Source organism: Cydia amplana, chromosome 6 (assembly GCF_948474715.1).
Source record: "Cydia amplana chromosome 6, ilCydAmpl1.1, whole genome shotgun sequence".
Taxonomy (NCBI): Eukaryota; Metazoa; Arthropoda; class Insecta; order Lepidoptera; family Tortricidae; genus Cydia; species Cydia amplana.
Window position 1 is genome coordinate 17,552,203 of NC_086074.1, and position 12,337 is coordinate 17,564,539.

The 12,337-nt window shown below is 39.3% G+C and overlaps 1 protein-coding gene across 6 annotated transcripts in view; it reads right to left on the bottom strand.

Annotated features, from left to right (window-relative positions):
* Positions 1 to 12,337, bottom strand: part of LOC134648992 (uncharacterized) — a 561,268-nt gene that overhangs the window by 202,641 nt on the left and 346,290 nt on the right. The gene's annotated exons all lie outside the window — the stretch shown is intronic.

The window sequence follows — 12,337 nt, forward strand, 5'->3', positions numbered from 1 at the left end:
AATCACTAGCAGCTCTATGAATATTCATGTGATCGGTAGAGTCGACAGACTAAATAAATAAATAATTAAAAATCCTAATTCGGTTTGACAAAACTGCGATCAGAATTTCAAAGCCTTGTATTTCTATAATAGATTATTTTTAGTTTGTTGCTTTTTATTATAGGCATTAAGTCCGCCATTTCTACTTAATTTTATTCTGCAATACAGTTTAAATAAATAAATAACTGAATATTACATACTTTCTTGTAAATATAAAAAAATTCACCTCTTTTTTTGTAATTATTCGGTAGGTATTTTCTAAAGCAGATCTATTCTAAAGATAAGACTCCTTTTGGACTCGAGACTTAATCAGCTCTAATAATCAAGTGTCGCATAGGTAATATAGGTATACAAGTTATATTTAGGAGACTAAAGCGTGAGTAGATATTTCTGACAATTCCGGGGCTACATGCGGAATCCTATACTACATAGGTACAAATGTCAGATCAGACTAGGCTACGAAGCCACAATGATTTCCATGATTAAGATATATTATATTTGATATTTTTTAGCTGTGAGGTGTTTCACCATAAACCTTTGTTGTCTAAAATAAATTTTCTGTCACTGATTCATTCGGGAATAACAGGCCAGAGATATACAAACGTAGGTCGTGGTTCCGTGGTCGGAATAAGAATGGCGGCCGTATATCAGTCTGAGCCTCACTTTCAATCGCCGTAGAAAATAAGAGTGCATTCGAATGGCGATTGCTCCGTGTAAATGTGCAAGTTTCAAGGTAATGATATTTTGTCGTATATTGGCTATTACTATGTATAGTATTTTTATTTTGAACTTTTTTTTATGTAGGTAGTGGCCCTTATATATTTTGGGTATAATTTATATTTTAGTAAGTATTAGGAGTTTGGTATATTTCTAGTCGAACCGTGCTAAAATTTTGTATCTACCCGAGACAAGATTTCTTCATTTCGCAACTAAGAAAAGCAAATAAACCTTTGTAAAAGGTAAAGATTTAGGTACAAGTATTTACTTGCATATATTTATATTGACTGAAACTACCATTTTTACCTAATATTATTACCTCTTCTTAGTTTTCGTTAATTCTTGTTGCGCTAATCAGTTATTTATGTCACATATCTTGTTTACTTACGTTTTACGGTTGAACTTCTTTAATTACTCTACATTAAAATAGATGTTACATTCGAGACTCAAAGAGAGTCCATTATTTATGTTGAAATTAAATTCCATTTAAATTTAAATGGCAAATACGTGCATTGTATGCAAATCGACCCCTGCAGGTTGTAAAATTGGGGATGTTTATAGTGTTTACCCCATGTTTATGGGTTTCGATACCTTTGGTTCTCGATCCCTGGCCTCGATTCAACTCACTCGAGCATAATTCTAACTTTTTAGGTGAGGTGAGCCGCGACAGAGATATCAAAATTTTAATTCCTTTTTAAATCGAGGGCACCTCATGTTTGTAATCGTGTAACCAAATATCAATAAGTATGTATTATTGTTCATATTTTTCTTACGAGAGTACTTACTAATAGTACATACCAGTAGTACAAACCAGACTACTTTGGTAAGTATATTTGTTTATTTCGTGTCGGTACTAAAACGAAGAGCGTTAAATCAAATACTTGATAAGATTTTTACTAAAATTATCTTTCCTAAAAGTTTTTATCAGTCAGCCATTAATTACCATAAACTGAATTCAAATTTTATTTTTACTTAATATGGTTCAGTGCAGTTTTTATCACTTCCACAAGTATAAGTTTTTTATAAACTGCTATGGATATCATAAAGAAACGTGTCTTAGCCCTCCAGTAGCCCTATTTCAGTTTATAATTTATCATTAGTGTAACTACCTACTTAAAAAAAAACATTGAAACTATTTGATACAGGTAATCTGAATAGTAATCTTTTCTGCTTTGCCCCGAGGTTGACTGGTAGAGAATGCGTCATGGCATTAAATTCGTCTTTTTTACATTAAGTTTTTCGTATTGTGCAAGAAAGTTTAAATAAGTAAATGATAAATACTTAGTCGAGAACATATAGTAGTCGGAGATGCACCCACGGATTTATCTAACCATGCCTGCAGCGAGCTATAAAGTGAGGCTAAACTTTACTGCGGGCGAATAGGGATCGATCCACCAATTTGAGTAATCGACGGTACGAACGCTAGTTTCACTTTGAAGTCTTTAGTTAAAATGTACCTAGCCTAAACTTTGTTTTTATATACCAAATAGGGTCACCCGACTGCTGCAGTTATTGGCACTCTCAACAATAAGACTTCTATTGTTTAATATCTTTTTACCTCCCTAAACATTATCAGTGCAATCTAGCTAGCACTTACGAGACAAGTGCAATAATGCACTGAAATGGAAATAAGGTTAAGTGGGATAAGATAAACTATTAGGTAAGAGAAACATTTTTAGGGAAAAGAAACAGAATTAAATGAAAAGACTAAAAATAAAACTAATACATAAATAAACTTATCATAAAAATACTTACGTAGAAGGACTTTCCTAATACGGTTTCTATTGCCGCGAGCAAAATAAACTATGTTTATCTTATCTCATCTGACCTTGCATATTTTCATACCAAAGCAGGAAAATATGCGTTATGAAAATACCTGCAACAAATAAAAATAACTTTTAGTATTATTTTCAGTAACCACTTCTAGTCATTTTAAACGACTGCTGATTTATTCTTCTTAATTATATTTCATAACATTAACAAGGACCATAAATACAAATTACACAACACATTTCAACACGTCCATACATCACAAAACGAAAACCTTATAATATATAATCAGAACAAGACACATCTCTCATTACGCACAACGCTAAGAACTAATTGCAGCGTCGCAAACACTGAGATGAGAGTGCCATATGGTTTTACAAGCGTAACATTACCGTCGGCAAGAAAAACTACTAAGAAAAGCAACTTTAATATTTCATCTTTAAGGTTGTAAACTGCACTTCACTTTTCACCACAAAGTGCTTGGATAGTAACCTTAAATACTGGTCATAAGGTTCAGGATGACGCATGAGAAGTTGAGTTTTAGTAAAGACAAAGTTCTGGTGACAAAGAGGGTGTGCTCCGTTTAATTTTCATTGACAAGTAGGCGGATGTACAGACGATGGCTAGAGTTATGACATGCCAGCTGTTTGGTTACATTTGTTTTTTAATCATACATTACAAAATATCTAACCAGTAAATTAGAAACGTAAATCTATTCATCTCTAAAAGGAGTAGACTGTAGAGAATCATGTAAAAACACTATCATTAGTAGGGAACAGTGTTACTTATTAGTATTATGCCATACATGAGACTTATCTATCTATAGTTACAATACAGTTTTTATTTAAAATAAATGTATCATATAGGGATAGGGTATTAAGGTGGTTAGTAACAGTGGTTGTCGTTCCTCAGTCCCACCAACCGCGACGTCCACGAGAGTTTAATATATTAATCACTTTACAAGTTATCGCCCAGTATGCTATTAGTCATGGAAATTTGTTCCTGGCTCGCTGGCTAATAGAACACTATTAAAATTCTTACAATACATAATAAACGTTACTTTAAGTTATATAAATTTTAATATATTTATTAAATCTTCAGACTTATTTTAACTGAATGCTTCACCGAACAAATCCTATAATCTACTTTCATAATCGGATATAGAGAAGAAAGTTAATAAAAATGCAGCCTGCACCCTCGAGCCACCCTCGTGACATCACATGTCAGCCATTTTGGTTCGTTGCGTCTTTTGGAAGCAGGAAAAGACAAGCGCAATATTTAGACTTAAAGGTAGAAGATGATTTACTTCAAGCGTTTAAAAATACAAGTAGGGTGACTGCTATAGTTATTTATTTATTTAGAAACTAGCTGTTGCCCGCGACTTCGTACGCGTGAATTTGTATATTGGTGGTTATATATTCTACATTAGCTTAGAACATTATGCAGCAAAAGATCGCAGTAGGATGGTTAATCATTTGTTAATTATTAATATTATACAACGCATGAGACTTGTCTTCCACAACCTACGAAGTTTCAAGCCCCTAACTGAATAAAATTGTTCTCGATATAATTCCTCTCAACCTCTCTCAAGTTTCAAGTTTGTAGCTTTAAATAAAATTTGAACCCTTTACAAACTTTAAACCCCCTTTCGACCCTTTAAGTCTTAAGAGACGAATTTTAAAAACGCTGAATTTACTTTTCTCGTATTTTAGTAATATGCCATTTTACAAAGATTCAAGCCACAAAAATGTTTGATCTCCATACAAACTTTTTACCCTTTTTCACCACCTTGAGGGATGAATTTTCAAAAACGCTGAATTAAGTTTTCTTCTCTTTTAATAATATACCTTTTTACGAAGTCTCGAGTTCCTAGCTTAAAATAAAATTTGAACCCCATACAAACGTTCAACCCCTTTTTAACCCTTTTAAAGATGAATTTTTAAAAACGCTGAAATTACTTTTCTTCTATTCTAATAATATGCCTTTGTACAAAAATTCTAGCCCCGCACTCACAAAAATGTTTGATCTCCATACAAACTTTCAACCCCCTTTTCACCACCTTGAGATATGAATTTTCAGAAACGCTGAAATTAGTGTTTTACCGTTTTAAAATAATACTTTTTGACGAAGTGTCAAGTTCCTAGCTTAAAATAAAATTTGAACCCCATACAAACTTTCAACCCCTTTTTTACCCTGTTAGAGGATGAATTTTACAAAACGCTAAAATTACTTTTCCTGTCTTCTAATAATATCCCCAAATCCAAAGATTCCAGTCCCGCGCTCGAAAAAAATGTTTGATATCCATACAAACTTTCAACCCCTTTTTCATCACCTTAGAGGAAGAATTTTCAAAAACACTGAAATTAATTTTCTTGTATTTGAATTTAATATCTTTTTACAAAGTTTCAAGTTCCTAGCTTAAAATAAAATTTGAACCCTATACAAACTTTCAACCCCTTTTTAACCCTTTTAAGGGATGAATTTTTAAAAACGCTGAAATTACTTTTCTTTTATTCTAATAATATGCCTTTGTACAAAAATTCTAGCCCCGCACTCACAAAAATGTTTGATCTCCATACAAACTTTCAACCCCTTTTTCACCACCTTCTCAATTTTCAAAAACGCTGAAATTAGTGTTTTTCCGTTTTAAAATAATACTTTTTGACGAAGTGTCAAGTTCCTAGCTTAAAATAAAATTTGAACCCCATACAAACTTTCAACCCCTTTTTAACCCTGTTAGGGGATGAATTTTACAAAACGCTGAAATTACTTTTCCTGTCTTCTAATAATATCCCCAAATACAAAGATTCAAGTCCTGCGCTCGAAAAAATGTTTCATATCCATACAAACTTTCAACCCCTTTTTCACCACCTTAGGGGATGAATTTTCAAAAACGCTGAAATTAGTTTTCTTGTATTGTAATAATATGCTTCTGTACAAAAATTCAAGCCCCGTACTCACAAAAATGTTTGATCTCCATACAAACTTTCAACCCCCTTTTCACCACCTTGAGATATGAATTTTCAAAAACAGTTTTTTGTTGCTTTAAAATAATACCTTTATACGAAGTTTCAAGTTTCTAGCTTGAAATAAAATCGGAACCCCATACAAATTTTCAACCCCTTTTAAACCATGTTAGGGGATGAATTTTACAAAACGCTAAAATTACTTTTCCTGTCTTCTAATAATATCCCCAAATCCAAAGATTCAAGTCCCGCGCTCGTAAAAATGTTTGACATCCATACAAACTTTCAACCCCTTTTTCACCACCTTAGGGGTGAATTTTCAAAAACGCTGAAATTATTTTTCTTGTATTTTGTAACACTTTGGGGTATCCACCCAGTGTTATAATCAGCTGAGTAGGATATTGTATAAGTACTTTATAGGTTAGAGAATAGTAGGTTTATTTGGGTAAGATTTGATAGGTAAAATACCTTCTACACGGATGTATTGGTGGATCAGTCAAGGACTGAGATTTGTAGTGTTGTTTACAGCCTCACCTATACGTTTTTTAGCTATATTTAGGGTATAAAACTTACCGAAGCGGTAAATCTTTCTAGGCATGCACTCCGTCGCATTTGGCGCATCCATGTTGTATTCCTGCGTCATGTCAGGACACAAGCACTTTGTTCTCCATTATGAGATACACATTTCACACTTGAACTACATTTAAAACATAGAAATACCACATATTAACGGTTTGAATTCGACAAAACCGAGTTAGTGTTTGTTTAGTTCATCGATAGACATTGACGTATGTCAATGTCATTTGGTTGGTTGTCTATGGTTCCATAACAGACGGTCGGTCACCCTTGTTGTATAACAATAAACCTAATATAGTCGTTCTTATATCTTTTTATAATTTCCAATTATAAATAAAGGCCGTATTTTCAGATTCCAAAATAGGTATCTCTTTTTATTTTCGACGACTTGAAGTATTCCAAGGGTCAAACCGGTCAGTCGCGGTGTCCATTGAATGGGAGGGTTTTCATTCCTCAGTTTGTCTGTGGTTCCTTTTGTTGGATTTTTGGAAAATCATTGCTAAGACGAGCTCCAAGATGTGAAGAGATCTTGGACAGTAGTGGGCAATCAATTCCTGGGGTACGTATTCTATTGGAAGGTGCTGTTTTCAAAAACTGTGTTAAATTCGAGATTGTAATCGTGAGTGTATTTTGTTACATATTTTTTTTTTTTTTTTTTTTTTTTTTTTTTTAATTAGTATGCAGTTTGGTCGACCTTGTGACCAGCGACTGCTCTTGTTGGGAGAAGATTGGTAACGTGGCCGTAAGGGCCACGTCACCACCAAGGACGAAAGGGAAAGGAAATTCACAGGAGTAAGAAAAGAGAAAAGCAAGAATAGAGAAGAGAAGAGAAGTTAATTTGTAGCAAAAACAATAACGCTAGGTACAGAATGTTTTGAGTTGTACAGAAGTTTTGAGTTATGAGTTCCTGGTCTTTTCCCAATGGGGGCGGGTAGAGTAGTACCCCACAGGTCTGCGCAGGTTAGGTTTGTAACGAATAGTAGGAGAATTATTCCCACTATTCGTCACAAACCCGCCTTTGTCAATTTCTGCCTCTCTTATTTGGTCCAACGTTGTTTGATCGTCTGGATCCAACAAGACATGCCTCGGGCGACGCACACGTTTTCTGGGCGGAAGCTCGGGAGTGTACTCCGAGGCATGACTTATTAGATCGTTGACGTGATTGGACGCTTTGTCAAAGTAGCGTCTGCTCAACACTTTAAAGTGTTGAGCCACAGTTGTCAGTCTTAAGTCCTTGTGCAAATCATTGTTTCTCACATACCACGGTGCCCCGACCAACTTCCGCAAGAATTTGTTTTGGAGAACCTGTAGGCTCTTCAGCTGGCGGGGGGAGGCCTGGGCGAAAGCAACCGAGGCATATGAGAATACTGTGCGGATACACACTTTGTAGATGTGCAGCTTACTGCGGACCGATAACTTGCTCTTCTTGTTAAGAAGGCAGTGAAGTCGGCATACATAATAAGCTGCACGATCGCGTACTGTCTTAATATGTCGATGGAAGTTTAACCGTTTGTCTAGAACTACCCCGAGGTATCTGGCCTCATCTCGCCATGGAATGGGACGATCGAAGAGGGTGATGTTGGAAATGGATGATATTAAGGATTTATATAATGTAGTGCGTGAAAATATGACCCCTACACTTTTGTCCGGATTGACTTCAACTCGCCACAATCTGCACCAATGCCCAAGAGCATCAGATGCAGACTGCAGGAGTTGAGCAACCCGAGCAATACAGGGGGATGTGACATAAATTGCCGTATCATCGGCAAACAGAGCATAATGAGTGTCAGGAAGTTTTGGAATGTCGTTGATGTAGATGGCGAAGAGAGTTGGGGAAAGACATGAACCTTGTGGGACGCCGGCCTTAATTGGATGAAAGGCGGAACGCGATCCTTCTACTTTATAGCGAAAACATCTGGCTGTGAGGAAGTTCTCTATCAACCGGACAAGCCGATTGGGCAATCCAATATTGTAGAGTTTGTATAGCAAGCCCGGATGCCACACCTTATCAAAGGCCTTCGCTATATCAAGGAAGATCGCTCCAGTAGGGATCGCATGGCGCCCGCTAGTCATCCAAAAGAGGATGTGCTCCACAAGACGGTGAACTTGATGGACACATGAATGACTAGCCCTGAACCCGAATTGTTCAGGTATGATGATGTTATGAGCAGAAAGATGAGTGTGAATACGGGTAAGTATAATGCGTTCATAAAGCTTACCCAAAGTTTGAAGAAGACTGATCGGGCGGTAACTAACTGGGTCCGTACGGGGTTTACCGGGTTTGAGGATGCCAATGACGTCAGCCTCCTTCCAACATGATGGGAAATGGCAGTGGATGAGAGCAACGTTGTAAATGATGAGTAGGAGAGAGAGGATTCTGTCGGGTAGCGTTTTGATTAATTTATTGGTGATTCCGTCAGACCCAGGAGCCTTGCGTAACTTGAGTCTTCGGATCTGCATCTTCAGTTCCGTCATAGTTACCTCGGGGAGCGGTGTCAGTTCGAGTGGGGTTGTGGCCTTCTGAGTTAACTCCTCAGTTACCATTTTAACATGGTTCTCGTCAGTCGGCTGATTACTTGGAGAACACTGACCTTCAAGGCTAACAGCCAGACACTCAGCCTTCTCCGAGTCATCAAAAGCGGGTCCTTGTCCGTCAGGTCGAGTCAACGGTGGCATAGATGCAATGCCGTCCGTTTTTAGAGATCTCACCAGCCTCCAGAAAGCCTGATGGCTAGGTGTGATCTCTCTTAGTGTGCTGTCCCATCGCTCGTTCCTATAAGAAGCCAGCTGCCGCTTCAGATGAGTCTGAATGCGGTTTAAAGCGTTCTTATTAGAAGGAGACGGGAATGCGTCGTATGCCCTAGTGGCAGCATTTTTCGCCCTCACCAGTTCTCTAAGATACTCTGGCAAGCGCCAGCGTTGTTCCCCTCCATTAGGAACCTGCCTGGAGCAGTTATTAATAACTGTACGAAGACCACTGGTGAGAGATCCAATTGCTGCGTCAGTCTGCTCGACAGTATAGATGCCATTTAAGCCAATGTCGTTGAGTGGAGAGTCATGTCTCTCGAGAGATTTGCGCACTTCCTCCCAGTCAGTAATAGACTTAAAGGAAGGTGCGCTATCTGGGTCAGGTCCGAGCGCTATGATTAATGGCCTGTGGTCGGAAGTCAGCTCATGAACGACCTCGATGGCGCGAAGACGAAGGGACACACCCTTGAAAAGAGCAATGTCAAGAATTTCAGGTCTGTGTTCAACTATTGACGGAAAATGAGTCGGCTCCATTGGAGCTATTATGTCAACGCCAAGATTGTCAGTCAGTCTGTACAGTAACCGTCCATTAGTCATTGTTACATTACAGTTCCAGAGCTGATGTTTGGAGTTGAGGTCTCCAGTCAAAATGACCGAGTCATCAATCCCAAACACAGCTTCCAAATCAGCCTGACGAACTGTTTTGTTCGGTGATAAATAGGCAGAGATAATGGTGATAGGTCTGTGACCCGTAAGCGCAATGCGACATGCTGAAACCTCCAGATCAATCAAATTTGGAATGTCAACCGGTGAGGCATGTAATGCGCGCCTATAATAAATGAGGGTACCACCGCCCTTGTCAGAAAGCCTATCATTTCGGATAAGAACGTAATTGGCTATACGTGGATCCCTTATGTTGGGTTTCAGGAAGGATTCCTGAACCAAAAAAATATCAACATTATGTTCTTTGAGGAATAGAGCCACTTCATCTCTTTTGTATCGAATACCATTTGCGTTAAAAACGCCAATAGTTAGCGATTTAGGTTTCAGTCGAGATCTTGTGTTCTCCATTATGGCCTATTAAGTAATTTAATCGCCTTGAGTAGAGCGGCATGTTTGGCGAGAAGAGCAAGTTGCTCCATCGGAGAAGACACTCTGCGAAACTCGGCAGCGAGTTCGCAGACCTCTTCAATATCGATGGAGTTGGCTAGGTTGAAAACAAATCGTAAATCTGCAGTGAGATCCTCACTGGAGGTTGAACAAAGAGCTCTCGTGTTAGAGCGTGAAGCAGGCTTAATGGTCGGTGCTTTAAACTGTGGAGTTTTAAAGGTACATGAAGTTTCCACTTGCGGGACTATGGGGGTAGAGGAGACTCTCAGATTGAGTGGTGTATTGGGCAGGTCTCTGTGCGACGAAGAAATGACTACTGGATTTGTCTGAAGGTCGGGAGCTGGGTCGCAACTTCTAACTCTCAAGGTGGGAAAGTCAGCCGGGTTGTAGTCAAAGTCACGATAGTTATTATTTTTACTACTATTACGGGGAATACCAGCATTACGAGCATTACGCCACGGGTTTCTGGTTTTATTCGCTTGGGGTGCCATAGGACAACCACCATAGTTAGCGGTATGTACGCCTTTACAGAGAGTGCATCGCACCGGGTCCACAGATTCTTTGGTGCGTGTACACTGTCTGGTATGGTGGTCTTCAAGACACTTCACACATCTGGAAGGCAGGAAACAATATCGGGCAGTATGCCCGTAATACTGACAGTTGTGACACTGCGGGATACGGCCATTCTTATAAGGGCGTTCTACCTTCAGCCCTTTTAAGCCACAGACGTCGGAGACGTTAAAGATGTCTTTACCTTTAGGGGTTTTATCCAATATTACTAAGACCGCGTCAAATGGCTCACGTCCGCGTGCACGACGCATGCGGTGTATTTCTCGAATGGGAAAGCCTTGCCTTCTAAGGTCTTCTAGAATTTCGTCGTCGCCGATCTCAACCGGGATGCGTTTAACGACGACTCTGAGTTGTGCGTCATCTTTGTAACGATAAGTATAGTACCCATCTTTCATAAGTTTGACCCATGCCCTATACTGGTCAGGAGTCTGAGTGGTGATCTCTATTCCACCACAGCGCCAGCCTCCCTCGTCAGAGATAGGTCGAGCACTGAGGAAACCAATCCCTCTATTATTCGCCTCCGTTGACAACTTCATCCACCGACTCTTATCCTTGAGGACAAGAACCGGAGGACGAGGAAACTTCTTTGGTTGTTGTTCATTTTGGGTATTGGGAGGAGGATTGGTCTCCTCAGCTTGAGAAAGAGGCCGTGGTGAAGGTCTATCTCCCTGATTACGAGGGCGCTTAGAATTATCATCCTCCTGAGATAAGAGAGACACAGGGGAGTTAAAATTACTGGAAGGAGATGTCAGCGATGGTGGTGTCGCAGCTTTACGCTTATTGCGCTTCCTAACGACCTTTTTAAAACAAATTGCAGTGCCGTCCAAATTAACATCAGCATCGGCGTCGGTACTAGCGTCCTGATATTCCATTTCAGAGTCGGGTCGATCTCTGGGAAGTGACTCAAAAACATTCTGACCCAGCGGTATAGAAGCTGACGAATTAGAAATCTGAGTGATCGGTCGGGAGGGGGTAGTACCAGGCAGTGTCGCCTTTGCCTCATGGGCGTCTTTATGACATCTAACAAAAGAACCAACTCTATTTAACTGATTACGGTTACGCGAGCTAGAACGACTACGTGCGGTAATTTTAGTCTTGAGGGTAGACTGTGCGACAGCCAACGGCAAAGAAGGAGAGGACTCTTTTCCTCTTGAGGCTCCACCTCCTCCATCCGATAAGAACTCTTCCATGATGTCGGGACGGTTTTGTGAAATCCAGTCCGCCAACTGGAGATGGATAAAACCTGAGTCAAAACTCAAGGTACTTGGTAAGCTATTGCGGGCTGCTCCTCCGGATTGCGACAAGGCGTCCTGCCATTTGGGGCCCTGACCGAGGGGCAGTTCAGAATCTTGTGAGTCCGTATGGGGAAAGGGTAAACTTGACAGCGATTTCCGGGGCACGGCTTCCGGGACCGTTATCGCTATGTCTTTCACATCTTGAATGGTAACGAATGCACTAGGAGATGGTGGGGTTTGGAGGGTCAGGTTGTTCGACCCTCCAATTGCACCTGGGGAGCTGTCCCCCATAGCAATGGGGTTGGGTGTATGTTTTTACAATCCAAAAATGGGTTTGCAAATTTTTCAACTTGGAGTAACGTATACGATAACTTGATGCTTAAAATATTAATTAATATTCAGTAAGCGAAGAAATATTTCAGTGACTTAATATAACTATATGTATTTTGTTACAGCTCGTCCCAAAATGTGAATAACTTAGCGTCTTAGGCCTACCTGTAATGGCGGCTATCATACTTGTTTCTTCAATTTAATATAATTTGGTGAGTTTCCACACATTTAAATATATTGATGGAAGGGTGGAGTTATTAGGGTATTTCGAGATTG